This window comes from Phoenix dactylifera, chromosome 15, assembly GCF_051530095.1.
Source record: "Phoenix dactylifera cultivar Ajwa chromosome 15, Ajwa_hap1_PhDact_Kaust_v1.1, whole genome shotgun sequence".
In the NCBI taxonomy this organism is placed as follows: domain Eukaryota; kingdom Viridiplantae; phylum Streptophyta; class Magnoliopsida; order Arecales; family Arecaceae; genus Phoenix; species Phoenix dactylifera.
In genome coordinates, this window is record NC_143204.1 from 11,414,684 (window position 1) to 11,428,909 (window position 14,226).

A 14,226-nucleotide genomic window follows, 5' to 3' on the forward strand; every position below is an offset into this window, starting at 1 on the left:
AAAGATCTTCTGGATTTGGATCCAGAAAATTTTTTTGAATTCTACAATCCGATGCGCGTTCATGCGATGAACAACATCCCGTTTAAATTCCGCTGCGAACGTCGCATCAAACGGGGCGTAACTCAACAGAAGCTAACAACTATCACCTTACAATTAGCTGACAGGTCAGTGAAGGTCCCTAAAGGGATTATCAAAGATGTGTTGGTCCAAGTAAACAAGTTCTATTTTTCTATTGACTTTATCGTACTGGACACACATCCGGCTTCCAATTCACCATCTCAGATTCCGGTCATCTTAGGACGTCCATTCCTTGCAACTTCTAATGCATTGATCAATTGTAGGAATGGTGTCATGAAGCTTTCTTTTGGCAATATGACCTTGGAACTGAACGTCTTTAGTATAGGCAAACAACCCAGTGATCATGAAGAAAGTAAAGAGGTTGAATGGATTGAAACCATTGCGGAAGAATATCTATTAAAAAAAATATTTACTGAATCGGCTGACAATGGTTTAATAGATTGGTATTCTGAAGGTACTGCTGATGATGTGGTCCCACCTGTTTTAGATAATTCGGATGCCATGATGATCAATGGATGGAGACCAAAAGTAGAAGAATTTGAACAGTTGCCACCTCGAGAAGCAAAGATAGTACCATCCCATGAGCAAGTACCTAAGCTCAAGTTAAAACCTTTACCGAAGGAACTCAAGTATGCCTTTCTTGGACCCAAGGACACTTACCCTATAATCATCTCGTCTGATCTTAATCATGACCAAGAAAGAAAATTACTTGGTGTTCTAAAGAATCATAAAAGAGCTTTAGGGTGGTTGTTGTCCGATTCCTGTTTACTTAAAAATATACTAAACAGATCGTTGTTAGAACCGACAAACAAAGTTTAATTTAATTTTACTCTTACCTTTCCTACTCGAAGAATAGCGGTTGTAAGAGGTCGATCCACAGGGAGGCGATTGGAGTTGCATAAAAATTAGAACATTCACTCGGATTTGAAACTGATTTTTGAATGATAAAGAAAAAACATTGCTTCGGGGATGTGGAATGATTCTCCAGTCTATTAGAGAATGTTTTCTATTTGAAAATAAACAAAGAAAAGAAAGAAAACCTGCAATTGAAATTTGATGCAGAGTAGGAGTCGATTTCTAAAGACAGAATATAAATTAAAATCATCAATCGAACTGCAAAGATTCATTCCAAGGCTATCTTAAAATTAAGAATTCTAGAATGCATATAATAAAATTGTAGAATATTAAATTAAAACTTAAACATGTATTGCATAAAAGAAAAATTAAAAGATTGCATAAAAAAAAACATAAATTAACTTGAATCTAGAACAGAGATTGCATGAAAGAAAATTGATGAATTTCATAAAAAGAAAAACTGATTACAAATAAAAATGGAGATTAGAGGCCTAATACTCCTTCTATTTTGCAAATAAAATAAAGAAAAGAAAACAAAAAAATAAATTACTTCTCTTTTCCCCCACTCTCTCTCACGGTGGAACATAAAATACTCATTTCCTTTTTTTTTTCTTTCTTCTTCCCCAAAACAGAACTCCTCCTCTGTTTTTCTTTTGAACCCGCCGAGCACACCTTCTCCTCCTTGGACCCACCGGCCACCACCTCCAGCCCCCTCTTCTCCTCCCATTCTCCCTTTCTTATAGCGCCACGGCAAACGTGGATGGCTGGATCATGGGCGGAAGGAGAGGGCGGACGCGCTCTTGGCTGGGACGGCGGCTTGATCACAGCATGATTGATGGGCGCGGGATCGCTGGAATCGGGGAAGAGGGTCGTCCGGGATGCGGAAGGATGAATGCGAGACACACGTGGATGGCCAGAGGAGGCTGGGACGGGTTGGATCTCTGCATGCATCATGGGATACTTGATCACGGAGGAGATGCTAATCCGAAAACTAGGATGCCGTGGGATCACTAGAGCTGGTGGCGGGATGTCCGGAATGGCTCATGTTGTGAATGCATATGGAAGAAGAGGCCGCTGATCTTGCTACTAGGAATGCGCTGGGTGATTGCAGTTGGGACTCCGGGAGAGACGCGGACGGCTGATGCTTGTTGACGGGTGCTGCTGGGACGGAAGAAATCGGGATGCGCCGAAGAGGAAGGAGCTGATCACGGGATGTTCACCGCATGAAGAACGCGGGCTGAGGAGGAGCTGGGGTCTGCCGTGATCGATGGGAGGCAATGCACGGGCCGGCTGCAAGGCGGGGATGACGCGGACGGCTGGCTGGGATCATTGGAGGAGCTATTCACGAGCGCGTGATGCTGGATCAATCATAGAAGGATGGAGATGCGCGTGGGATGGGGTCTCCCGTGATCGCACGGAATGGGGCGCGCGTGGGGTGAGCTGGGTTTGCGGGATGCTTGTGAGAATCTGGAAGCTTGGAGCTGGGGAGGATGGACGACCATGATGCACTATGGGAGGCTGGGAGGAATGGATTTATTTGGGATGTTGATGATTGGTTGGATGGTTGAGAAGAAAATAATCGCGGGGCCTTGATGTGGGACTGATTTGGAAGGTGATCTGATGGATGGTGCGGGATTTCATGCTTGTATGGCAGTTGGGGAATTTTGTTGAGCTCGGGCTGCCGGGCATTGGACTCAAACCTAATGTTTTTTGGTCTCTTGGATTCCTTGCACTCAAACACAAATACAACGTTAATTAATTAATTTTATCATTAACTATAATACTAATTAGGATGGTATGACGATTGTACTTTTGTGCTCTCATTACACCCCCCAACTAGCTTATTGCTAGTCTCTAGCAATTTAGTGCGAAAATGATAAAATAAGAGTGCAAAAGTGTTATTTATTATATAAATATACTAAGATAAATATTTACTTTCGTAGAGCATTACAATTGCACTTAGCACGTACAATAAGTCGTTAAAACTCCTAGGTTATCCTAGTGGACGAGTGTTGTCTCGTGAGGGTTTGCAGAGAAGTTACCCACAAACTTCATTAGTCAGGGATTTCCAAATTTTAACTCAAAATTTGAACAAGTGTTACTGTATGAAACTAGAATTGCAGGGACAATAGAGACCTGTTGTTATCATATTTAAACAGACTCTAACTCAAGTTTCATTACCCCCCATCTATCTGCTAACAAGTCAAGAATATAGTGAGGTGCAAGATAGTATCATATAAATGAGTGGCTTTCACTTACTTCCAACATGATCACTCTAATTTTCAAGATTTTCTAGAGTTAAATGGTAATGAACACCCTTATTTATTTATTTATTTATTTTATTTTTTTATTTATCAGACTGAATGCTAAGAAGAATGACTTGTGCAATATCTAGCCTTATTAAGCTTTCTAGCTGACCCATGTAGCGAGTGTTAGGCCAATGACTTCCGATCCAGATGGCTCAGGGCACTAGGTGTAGAGACACCCTAACAGGCTTAATAACTCAAGTTAACTAGGCTTCAAGACCAAATTAGTTACTCAGAGTTTAATCTCAATCATCCTCATCTTTTTACGCGAACACTCGCTGCTTGCCAGGCAAGAGGTCCGGTTACTCAGTAAGAAGACTTAAAATAAACTCATTATTTTTATTTTATTTTATCTTTCTTTTTTTTATTAGGGTGTTCATCACACATATAACTTTAAATTATCCCGAAGATTAAAAGTATTCATATTAGTTGCAAGTATACATACCCCACTATTCATGTGCTTACGTGTTGGTTCTAAATCATCTTGTATGATATTAGCAGAAGATAGGTGGGACGAAAACTCAAGCTAGAACTGCTATCATATTCTTTAACTCAAAGCTATTGTCAAAGCAATTCCTAGTTTGTACAGCCAAAAAGATTAGAGTTTGAGTTAAAAATTTGAACTTCTTTTTTTTAAAATTTTAATTTTAATTTTTTTTTGGCATAAAAAAATTAAAAATATTCTTATCCCCATACCTAAATCTAACATTTTTCTCAATGTTAAAGAAGATTTAAAGCAGTAATAGGACAGAGGAGAAGTTACTTGATATGGGTGGGTAAAGTGACAATTGGAGCCAAAAAATCCCCAAACCTACATGTTAGTAAATTATTTATTTATTTATTTATTTATTTATTTTATGATTTTTTTCTTTTTTATAATATTTACATATTGGGTTGCCTCCCAAGAACGCTAAGTTTTATGTCTTCAGCCAGACAATTCTAATTCATTCATAATAGACAGGATCGGTCAGAAGTGTCTCCTCGACTTTTGGACTCAGATACTCAAGGTATGGTTTTAAACGACGTCCATTGACTTAAAAAGATCTGCCATCCTTCGTACTGCCTATAATTATCGCACCATGCGGATGCACTTTCTCCACAATGTATGGGCCAGTCCAACGGGATTTAAGTTTCCCCGGGAACAGATGTAATCGAGAGTCATATAAAAGAACTTTCTGTCCTGGGTGAAATTCTTTATGAATAATCATTTTATCATGCATGATCTTCATGCGATCTTTGTACTTCTTGGCACACTCGTAAGCATCGTTCCTAATTTCTTCAAGCTCGTCGAGCTGTAGCTTTCTATGTTCTCCTGTCTTGTCGAGATCGAAATTTAGGCGTTTGATTGCCCAAGAGGCCTTGTGTTCTAACTCGACAGGTAAATGGCAAGCCTTGCCACAGACAATTCTACATGGGGACATTCCAATTGGTGTTTTGTAGGCCGTTCGATATGCCCACAATGCATCTGTTAACCTAAGGGACCAATCCTTTCGAGATGGGTTGACAGTCTTTTCAAGGATGGTCTTGATTTCTCTGTTGGAAATCTCAACTTGTCCACTTGTTTGTGGATGATATGATGTACCGACCTTGTGGGTGATGTTGTACTTCCTAGCAAGGGCTTTAAAAATTCTATTGCAAAAATGTTTCCCCCCATCACTAATGATAGCACGAGGGGTGCCAAAGCGAGCGAAGATAGACTCCTTAAGAAACTTGATCACTACTTTGTGATCATTGGTCTTACATGCGATAGCCTCAATCCACTTAGACACATAGTCAACAGCTAGGAGTATGTACTGGTGCCCAAATGACATAGGAAAAGGACCCATAAAATCAATACCCCAAACATCAAAGATTTCTACAATTAAGATCGGATTCAGGGGCATCTCATTTTTTCTTGAAATTTTTCCTAGTCTTTGACATCGGTCACATGCTTTACAATACTCGTGTGAGTCATGAAATAGTGTGGGCCAATAGAATCCGCACTGCAAAACCTTTGCAGCCATCTTTTTACCACTGAAATGACCACCACAAGCGTGGTCATGGCAAAAGGAAAGGACTTTCCTTTGTTCGTATTCAGGGATACACCGTCGAACGATCTAATTAAAGCAATATTTAAATAGGTATGGTTCATCCCAAAAATACCATTTCACACGAGCTAGGAAGCGAAATTTCTTCTGTTTGGTCCAAGAGCTGGGCATTTGTTCAGTAACGAGGTAGTTGACTATGTCAGCATACCATGGAACATTGGTATGGGAAATCATCATTAGTTGTTCATCCGGAAAAGTTTCGGATACAGATAAGGATTCTGTAGATGACTCAACAATCAATCTGGACAAGTGGTCAGCTACTACATTTTCAGATCCCTTTTTGTCTCGAATTTCAGGATCAAATTTTTGGAGCAATAGGATCCAACGAATAAGCCTTGCCTTAGCATCCTTCTTTGTGAGAAGGTACTTAAGGACGGCATGATCGAAATAAACAAGAACCTTAGATCCTATCAGGTAGGGGCGAAATTTATCTAGGGCAAAAACAACTGCCAACAATTCTTTTTCAGTGGTGGAATAGTTGAGTTGGGCGTCATTCAGAGTTTTGCTCGCATAATGAATAACATGGGGAAGCTTCTCTACTCGCTGACCTAAGACAGCACCTATGGCATAATCGGATGCATCAGACATGATTTCAAAAGGACGACTCCAATCAGGACACCTTATGATGGGTGCTGAAGTCAATTCAGACTTCAGTCTTTCGAAAGTAGTTACACAAATTGGTGAAAAATTGAAAACAGCATCTTTAGCCAACAAATCACATAAGGGTTTTGATATTTTACTAAAATCCTCGATAAAGCGGCGGTAAAAACCTATATGCCCTAAAAATGATCGAATTTCCCTAACAGTCTTAGGAGGTGGCAATTTAGCAATTAATTCTACTTTGGCCTTATCCACTTCAATTATCTTTTGTGACACAATGTGTCCTAAAACAATACCTGATTCTACCATGAAATGACACTTCTCCCAGTTAAGAGCTAAGTTTTTCTCTTTACAGCGTTCTACAACAAGTGTCAAGTGGTGCATACATTCATCAAAATTGGATCCAGATACAGAAAAATCATCCATAAAAACTTCTAAAAATTTCTCCACCATGTCGGAGAAAATACTCATCATACACCGTTGGAATGTAGCTGGTGCATTGCATAGCCCAAAAGGCATGCGACGATAGGCAAAAGTGCCATAAGGACAGGTGAATGTGGTTTTCTCTTGATCCTCTCGAGCAATTGGAACTTGGTTATATCCAGAATAACCATCAAGAAAACAGTAATGAGAGTGGCCAGCTAGACGTTCTAACATTTGGTCAATGAAGGGTAGTGGGAAGTGGTCTTTCCTAGTCATGGCGTTCAGCTTTCTGTAGTCGATGCACACTCGCCATCCAGTTTGGATTCGAGTTGGGACTAACTCATTTTGGTCATTCTTGATCACAGTAATTCCAGATTTCTTGGGTACGACTTGAATTGTGCTCACCCACTGGCTATCAGAAATAGGATATATAATCCCTGCATCTAAAAGCTTGATGACCTCGGCTCGAACTACGTCCTTCATGATTGGATTAAGTCGCCTTTGCGGTTCTCTAGAGGTTTTTGCATCCTCTTCTAGATGAATTTTATGTTGGACCACAGAAGGGCTAATCCCCTTAATATCAGCTATAGACCAGCCGATCGCTTCTTGATTTTTCTGAAGGATATTTAACAACTTCTCTTCCTGTTCTTTAGTTAAATTTGATGCAATAATAACAGGTAAGGTGTTGTTGTCCCCTAGAAATGCATATTTTAGGTTTTCAGGCAGATCTTTAAGTTCAAGCTGGGGAGGTTTGACACTTGAAGGTACTAGCTGGGATTCAGGTATAGGTAATGATTCAAATTTAGTAGCCCATCTGCTAGTATCCATTACAGGAATGGAATCTAGCAATGCATTAACCTCCTGATTCGTCTCTCCTTCCTCAAAATCTTGACTGAATTCAAACATTTTTCTAGTGGATCAGAATAACTTGATTCCTCGAAGGACTTGCTGATTATGTTTTCAATCATGTGAATTTCTTCTAAATCGTCCATCTCAGATGGTTGATTACTACTGTAAAAGACATTGAATTGGACGGTCAAGTTTCCAAATGGTAAAGTCATTATCCCATTTCGGCAACTGATCACAGCATTTGAAGTGGCCAAAAATGGTCTACCAAGAATTACCGGGATGTGACTACCTGGATTTTTCGCTGGTTCAGTTTCGAGGACTACAAAATCCACAGGGTAATAAAACTCATTTACCTTTACAATTACATCCTCTACAATTCCCTTAGGATACTTCACAGTCCTATTGTTAGATGTATGCCCTAGAAGCCAATCTGGCTGACACATTGTTAATTCTAGGGACATAATTTTGTACTCGACTATTTATTATTGAATAAATGAAAGGCATCTTTTTATTCATATTGTTTATGTGTCTATGAATCGTCCAAGAATTAACAAGATGATGATGCGTATTCTTAAGAGTTAAGAATTTGAGCCATGCATCATTGGTGATTAATTTCTGAATGCTCCTGATCAATGGATCATCACAAGAACGGTGATCGATCCGATCAGTGCACACATTGCTTTTCTTATGGATGGACGAGACTCGAGTCCACAGTGTGGCGACACTGAAGTAATAGTGCAGATGCTTGTTAAGAACAAGGGTACTGAACATGACCAAGACAAGAAGTCACTTGGATGTCTATCCACTCGTCAGTGACTTGCTTGATGTTGCAGTAGTGTGACTGGTCCTTTGACCTGCGATGCTTCGGCTACTCACAGTGAGGTTATTGTAGTTTGACTGCACATATACATGGTCTCTAGCCATATGGGTCCATGCAGTATAGATTGGCTGCAGTAGGTTCACTGTAGGAGTAGGGTATGCATCTACAAGGAATTTATCGACCTTGATAGATAAGGAGAGATCCTATGTGATTTATAAGACTGAGTTCGTAAGACCTCGGCCGGGGCAGATTGCACAGTGAAAAAAGAGTTATCCACTCTCGATCTTAAGTCGAATAAATCTTGACATATGACAGACGAAGGGGTTTGACGAGTTATCCATGACCTCCGTCCTGTAGGGATCCACGATAGAAGGACTGTATCACATGATAACTGCACCTAGAGGTTCATCATTCTATTCTGCTGGGTAGCCACTACATGCTGCTAGGTGTCACTAGTGGATAGTGGGACTTACAGGGATTATCTCGATGATCGATTAACCCTAATGAGTAGAGTTGGAATCGTTCTGATCCATTGAAAGAAGTTTTCAATGATATTGTGATAAGAGATCATAATATATCTCACTACCAGTCAGAGTAGAACCTATGGGGTCACACACACTAGAGACATTGACCGATTCGATGGTTGAATCGTGATTAGAAATCACGAGTAATCAATTCGATTGATAATAAGTTGAAGAAGGAACAAAGAGAATTAATTAATTGGACTTGAAACAAGAGTCCTACTTGGAGTAGGATTCCTAGAGTCCTAATTGAATTTGGACTAGCATTCCTCCTTGGACTGGGAATCCTATTTGGAGTAGGACTAGGATTCCTACTTGAAGTAGGATTCCTATAATCCTAATTAGATTAGGAGTTTTGAATTAAATTTGGATTCCTACTTGGAGTAGGATTCCTAAAGTCCCAATCGGATTAGGACTTCAAATTCAAATTAAAGTTCTAATTGGATTAGGACTAAAATTAAATAAGTCCTAATTGGATTAGGGTTTCTTAAGTCCTAATTAATTATTAATCTAATGAATCAACATGACTCCTAATTGGATTAGGATTGAAGAGTTCAATTGAGTCATGGTTCATTCAAGTTGTAATTGGATTAGGACTAGCATAGATTGAACCCAATTGATTCATGATTTGGTTAAGACCTAATTGGATTAGGACTTAGCCATAAGAGGGACACCTAATCCTCCTTAGAGGAGGATTAGGGCATCACAAGAAGGAGGGGATCACGCCCCTCCTCCTTCTCTTCTTGGGTGCGGCAAGAAGGAGGGTCGGCGCCCTCATGATTAGGCATCAAGGGCTCCTAATTTGTAGGATCCCTAGATCCCTTTAAAAGGAGGTGAAGGGAGGCGCCCTAGGGCATGTGAAAGCCCTCTCCTCTCCAGCCGTGGCCATCCTTTTCCCCCTTTGTTTCAGCCGCCAACAGCAAGAGAAAAGAAGAGGAGGCATCTCCCTCCTCTTAGGCTTCTTCCTTGGCTTCAACGCATGAGAAGAGAAGAAGGCTGCCAAGGGCTTTGATCCTCTTCATCTCTTCATCCTTCTTCTTCCTCCTCCCAAGCACAATCAAGGGTTGATTAAGAGGGAGGACATCAGCCATCAAAAGTTATCTCTGCAAGGGACCTAGCACCCCGGGGAGATAGAGAGCTTGGATCGGTTCCTGCTTCGTGTGGATACCCGTAGAGGCCGGGCACTTGAACGGCTTCAAGCGAACCTTCATCTAAAAACCACGATCATCAGTTTGCGGTGATCATCTACCCGCACAAGGTGAAGATCTGATCTTCTAATGTTTTTAAAAAGTTTTTAATCTTTATCTATCTACGAATGGTTTTAAACAACGTTCATGCGATGAACGATTGATCCCGCGCATGCCTCTTCCGCTGCATCTGAAATTTTTGAAATTTTTCTGCGGCATGGGCGGATTTCTAACAGTGGTATCAGAGCCTAGGCATCGTAGATTAAGGTAAGGATTAATTATTAATAGGCTTATTAGATCTGAAATTTAAATGATTATGCATGCTGAAAATTTTCTGCATGCAGATTTTTTTTCTAGGGTGCTGATTTTTGCATGCTAATTTTTATATGATAAAAAGATGATTCTAATTGCATTGTTAATGGGATTACAAAGTTTAGAATCATGATTAGCATGATCAGCAACCTATGTCATGAGATAATTAATTAGATTTCAGATCTGAAAATTATAATTGCTGCATGTGGTAATGATCGTAGGATTCAAACCCTTTTGGTATCAAATGTAATGACCTGCGATGTGATCTGTAATGTCATGTAATTTTTCAGATGCTTGCATGCATCTTATTTGATGTTTTGAGAGGCCTGCGTGCCTCCTAAAAGGGGATGTAATTTATTATTATTTTTATTTTACATCTGGTTGTATTTCTGTGATGTGACGTACGTCAACGATCAAGTTGAAGACAAGGCATGAGATGAACGGCGATCTAAGCAGTTGATGGCTATTGGATCAAGAGTTGATCAAGATCGAATCAAGGAGGCTTGGAACCAATTCAAGAGTTGAAGACCAATTGATCGATTGACGTGCATGTGCTTGTAATATGACCTAATTAGAATTTATGATCATCACCTATTTATAGTTTAGCTTTATTTGATGCTGCGATTATAACTGTCTGTGATGTGCCATTTGCATGTGATGTGAATGAGAGCGGGGTAGATAGGTTTACATGTGATGTAGTAAACCCAATTGAGACCTAAATTAAAACCTCCTCAATTAAGTCGAGAGTGAACCAACATGAGCGAGTCATATTAGATTAATTAATCTAATTGGTGTCTAGAAAAGCATGAAAGGTGGTTACTTAATTAGGACCTTACTCTCTGAGTAAGGGGAGACTTCTACCTGCTTACCTGGCCAATTGTTCGATTACCTCTTATGAAGAGCTCAAGTTGCAAACACTAAGACCTGATTAACCAATATTAAGTCAATAGGTCTTCCACTATGGTAGAGCTGCTAAGGTCTTTCTGATATTGATTTGTCTCGGCTAGATACAGTGGGCAAGTTGCATCGGGGGGCTAGACCTTTCTATAGACATGAGATGTTGTAGGGTAAAGGTGGGGTTGGGCACCAATAACTATTAGGTGAGGACCCAATGACGACTTTATTTCTACGGTTATACGGTGGGTCTGACTTAACTAAGAAATGAGACCAATAACTGTTAGGTGAGGTATTCATGGCTTAGAGACCAAGTTGCACTGCAACATGCTTGAGAAGCATTGTACAAGAGTTGTACACTCATCCATCTATGTGTCACCAATAACTGTTAGGTGAGGTGCCATGTAGATTGGTGAGACCGCAGTACCTACTAAAAACCCTAGTCGCGTAGGATTTCCGTTTTCTTACCAGGAGATTTGTTCTAAAAGACCTTAGAACAGATTAAGGATCAAGTACAAAAGTCTAACTAGAATCTTTACTCTCTGCAGATCATAATGTCAGCCTCAAACCCTTTGACCTGTATTCTTGAGACCAACCGATTGACTGGAACCAATTACAAGGACTGGCTAAGAAACCTCAAAATTGTTTTGAATTGTGAGAAACTGGGCTACATACTCGAAAATGATATCCCTATACTACCAGCACGTCCTACTGATGATCAGCGTATGATGCATCAAAAGTGGACAGATGATGACATCAGAGTCAAGTGCTATATCATGGCATCCATGTCCAATGACCTACAATGCCAGCATGAGAATATGAAGACTGCTAGGGACATACTAGCACACCTGCAAGAGTTGTTTGGTAAGCAGAGTCGCACAGCTCATTTTGAAGTGTTCAAGAGGCTCTTCAAAGCAAAGATGCGCGAGGGGCAATCTGTCCATGATCACAGTCTGACTATGATCAAGGACCTAGAGGAGCTTGAGAAGCTCGGTATGAACATGCACAAGGAATTGCAAGTAGATCTGATCCTTCAATCCCTACCTGATTCATTTGGTCAGTTTATAGTAAACTACCACATGAATAAGATTGAATGCACTAAGACTGAACTGATAAATATGTTGGTAACTGCTGAGGGAGCCTTGAAAGGTTCAAGGGGCAATGTCCTTGCTGCTGAGTTGACTTCTGGTTCCAAGAGAAAGTCTACTTGGAAGAAAAGGAGGCCTGCTAAGAAGCAGAAGAAAGACAAGAAGCCAAAGAAGGAAGTTCAAAAGAAAAAGGCTAATGACAAAGGAAAATATTTCCACTGCAATGTCGACGGCCACTGGAAGAGAAACTGTCCTTCATAGCTCGAGAGCCTGAAGAACAAGAAAGGTGACACACCTTCAGAAGGTATAGACTTGCTCATAATTAAAACTAATCTAACGGTTTCTTCTACTTCTAGTTGGGTAATAGATTCTGGTTTTAGTGCTCATTTGTGCACTACCATGCAGGATCTAAAGAAAAGTAGAAGGCTGGAGGAAGGTGCGGTAACCCTTCGGGTTGGCAACGGTGCAAAAGTTGCTGCTGTGGCTGTGGGCACCTACCATCTGCGACTACCGTCTGGTTTTAGTTTATTACTTAGAGACTGCTATTATGTATCTGCTGCTAGCAAAAATTTGATTTCTGTTTCATGTCTAGCACAGAAAGGTTATGTTTTTACATTTGACAAAGACTGCTGTTCTATTTATTTTAGAAATAAAATAGTCGCACGTAGTTTTATGATTAACAATCTCTATCATTTGCATATGGATGTATCTGTAAATGTGTCTGTGCAAGAAGTGAGTGCTAAAGGATCCAAGAGATCCAGGGATGAGATAAACCAAAAATATTTATGGCACCTCAGGCTTGGCCATATTGGAGAGGACAGAATGAACAAAATGGATAAAGATGGGCTTCTCGGCTCATTGACTTCCGAGTCATATTCCGTTTGCGAGTCCTGTCTTCAAGAAAAAATGGCTAGATTACCCTTTGTAGGACATGGGGAGAGGACCACTGAAATACTTATCCTGATACACACAGATGTGTGTGGCCCATTCGATGTGCAAGCCAGGGGACGTTATTCGTACTTCATTACCTTTACCGATGATTATTCACGATATAGGTATGTGTATCTTATGAGACACAAATCTGAATCTTTTGAAAAGTTCAAAAAGTTCATAAATGAAATAGAAAAACAAACTGGAAAACCTCTTAAGGCTCTTCGATCAGATTGAGGAGGAGAATACCTTAGTGAAGAATTTCGGGGCTATCTCAAGGACAATGGCATAGTCTCACAATGGACTCCTCCGGGTACACCTCAACTCAACGGGGTGTCAGAGAGAAGAAATCAGACTCTATTGGATATGGTCCGGTCCATGATGAGCTTCACTGATTTACCAATATTTCTTTGGGGAGATGTCTTACTTACCGAAGTATATCTACTGAATAGAGTTTTCTCTAAATCCGTTCCTACCCCACCGTATGAGATATGGCATGGTAAAAAACCAAGTCTTGGTCATCTCAAGATTTGGGGATGTCCGGCCCACATCAAAAGACTACAGGCGGACAAGCTAGAGGCTAGGACCATAAGTGCTCGTTTTATAGGATATCCTAAAGAGTCATTGTTAGAAGTATGCCTTAGAAGCCAATCTGGCTAACACATTAATAATTCTGGGACATAATTTTGTACTTGACTTTATTATTATTGATTAATAAATGGGAATTCTTTTCATTCATATTGTTTATGTGTCTATGAATCGTCCAAGGAATTAATAAGATGATGATACATATTCTCAAGAGTTGAGAATTTGAGCCATGTATCATTGGTGATTAATTTCTAAATGCTCCTGATCAATGGATCATCACGAGGACGGTGATCAATCCGATCAGTGCACAGATCACTTTCCTTCTGGATGGACGAGACTTGAGTCCACAGTGTAGGGACACTGAAGTGATAGTGCAGGTGCTTGTTAGAGAACAAGGGTACTGAGCGTGACCAAGACAAGAAGTCACTTAGATGTCTATCCACTCGTCAGTGACTTGCTTGATATTGCAGTAGTGTGACTGGTCCTTTGACCTGCGGTGCTTCGGCTACTCACAGTGAGGTTATTGTAGTTTGACTGCACACATACATGGTCTCTAGCCATATGGGTCCATGCAGTGTAGATTGGCTGCAGTAGGTTCACTGTAGGAGTAGGGTATGCACCTACAAGAAATCTATCGACCTTGATAGAAGAGGAGTGATCCTATGTGATTTGTTAGACTGAGTTCTAA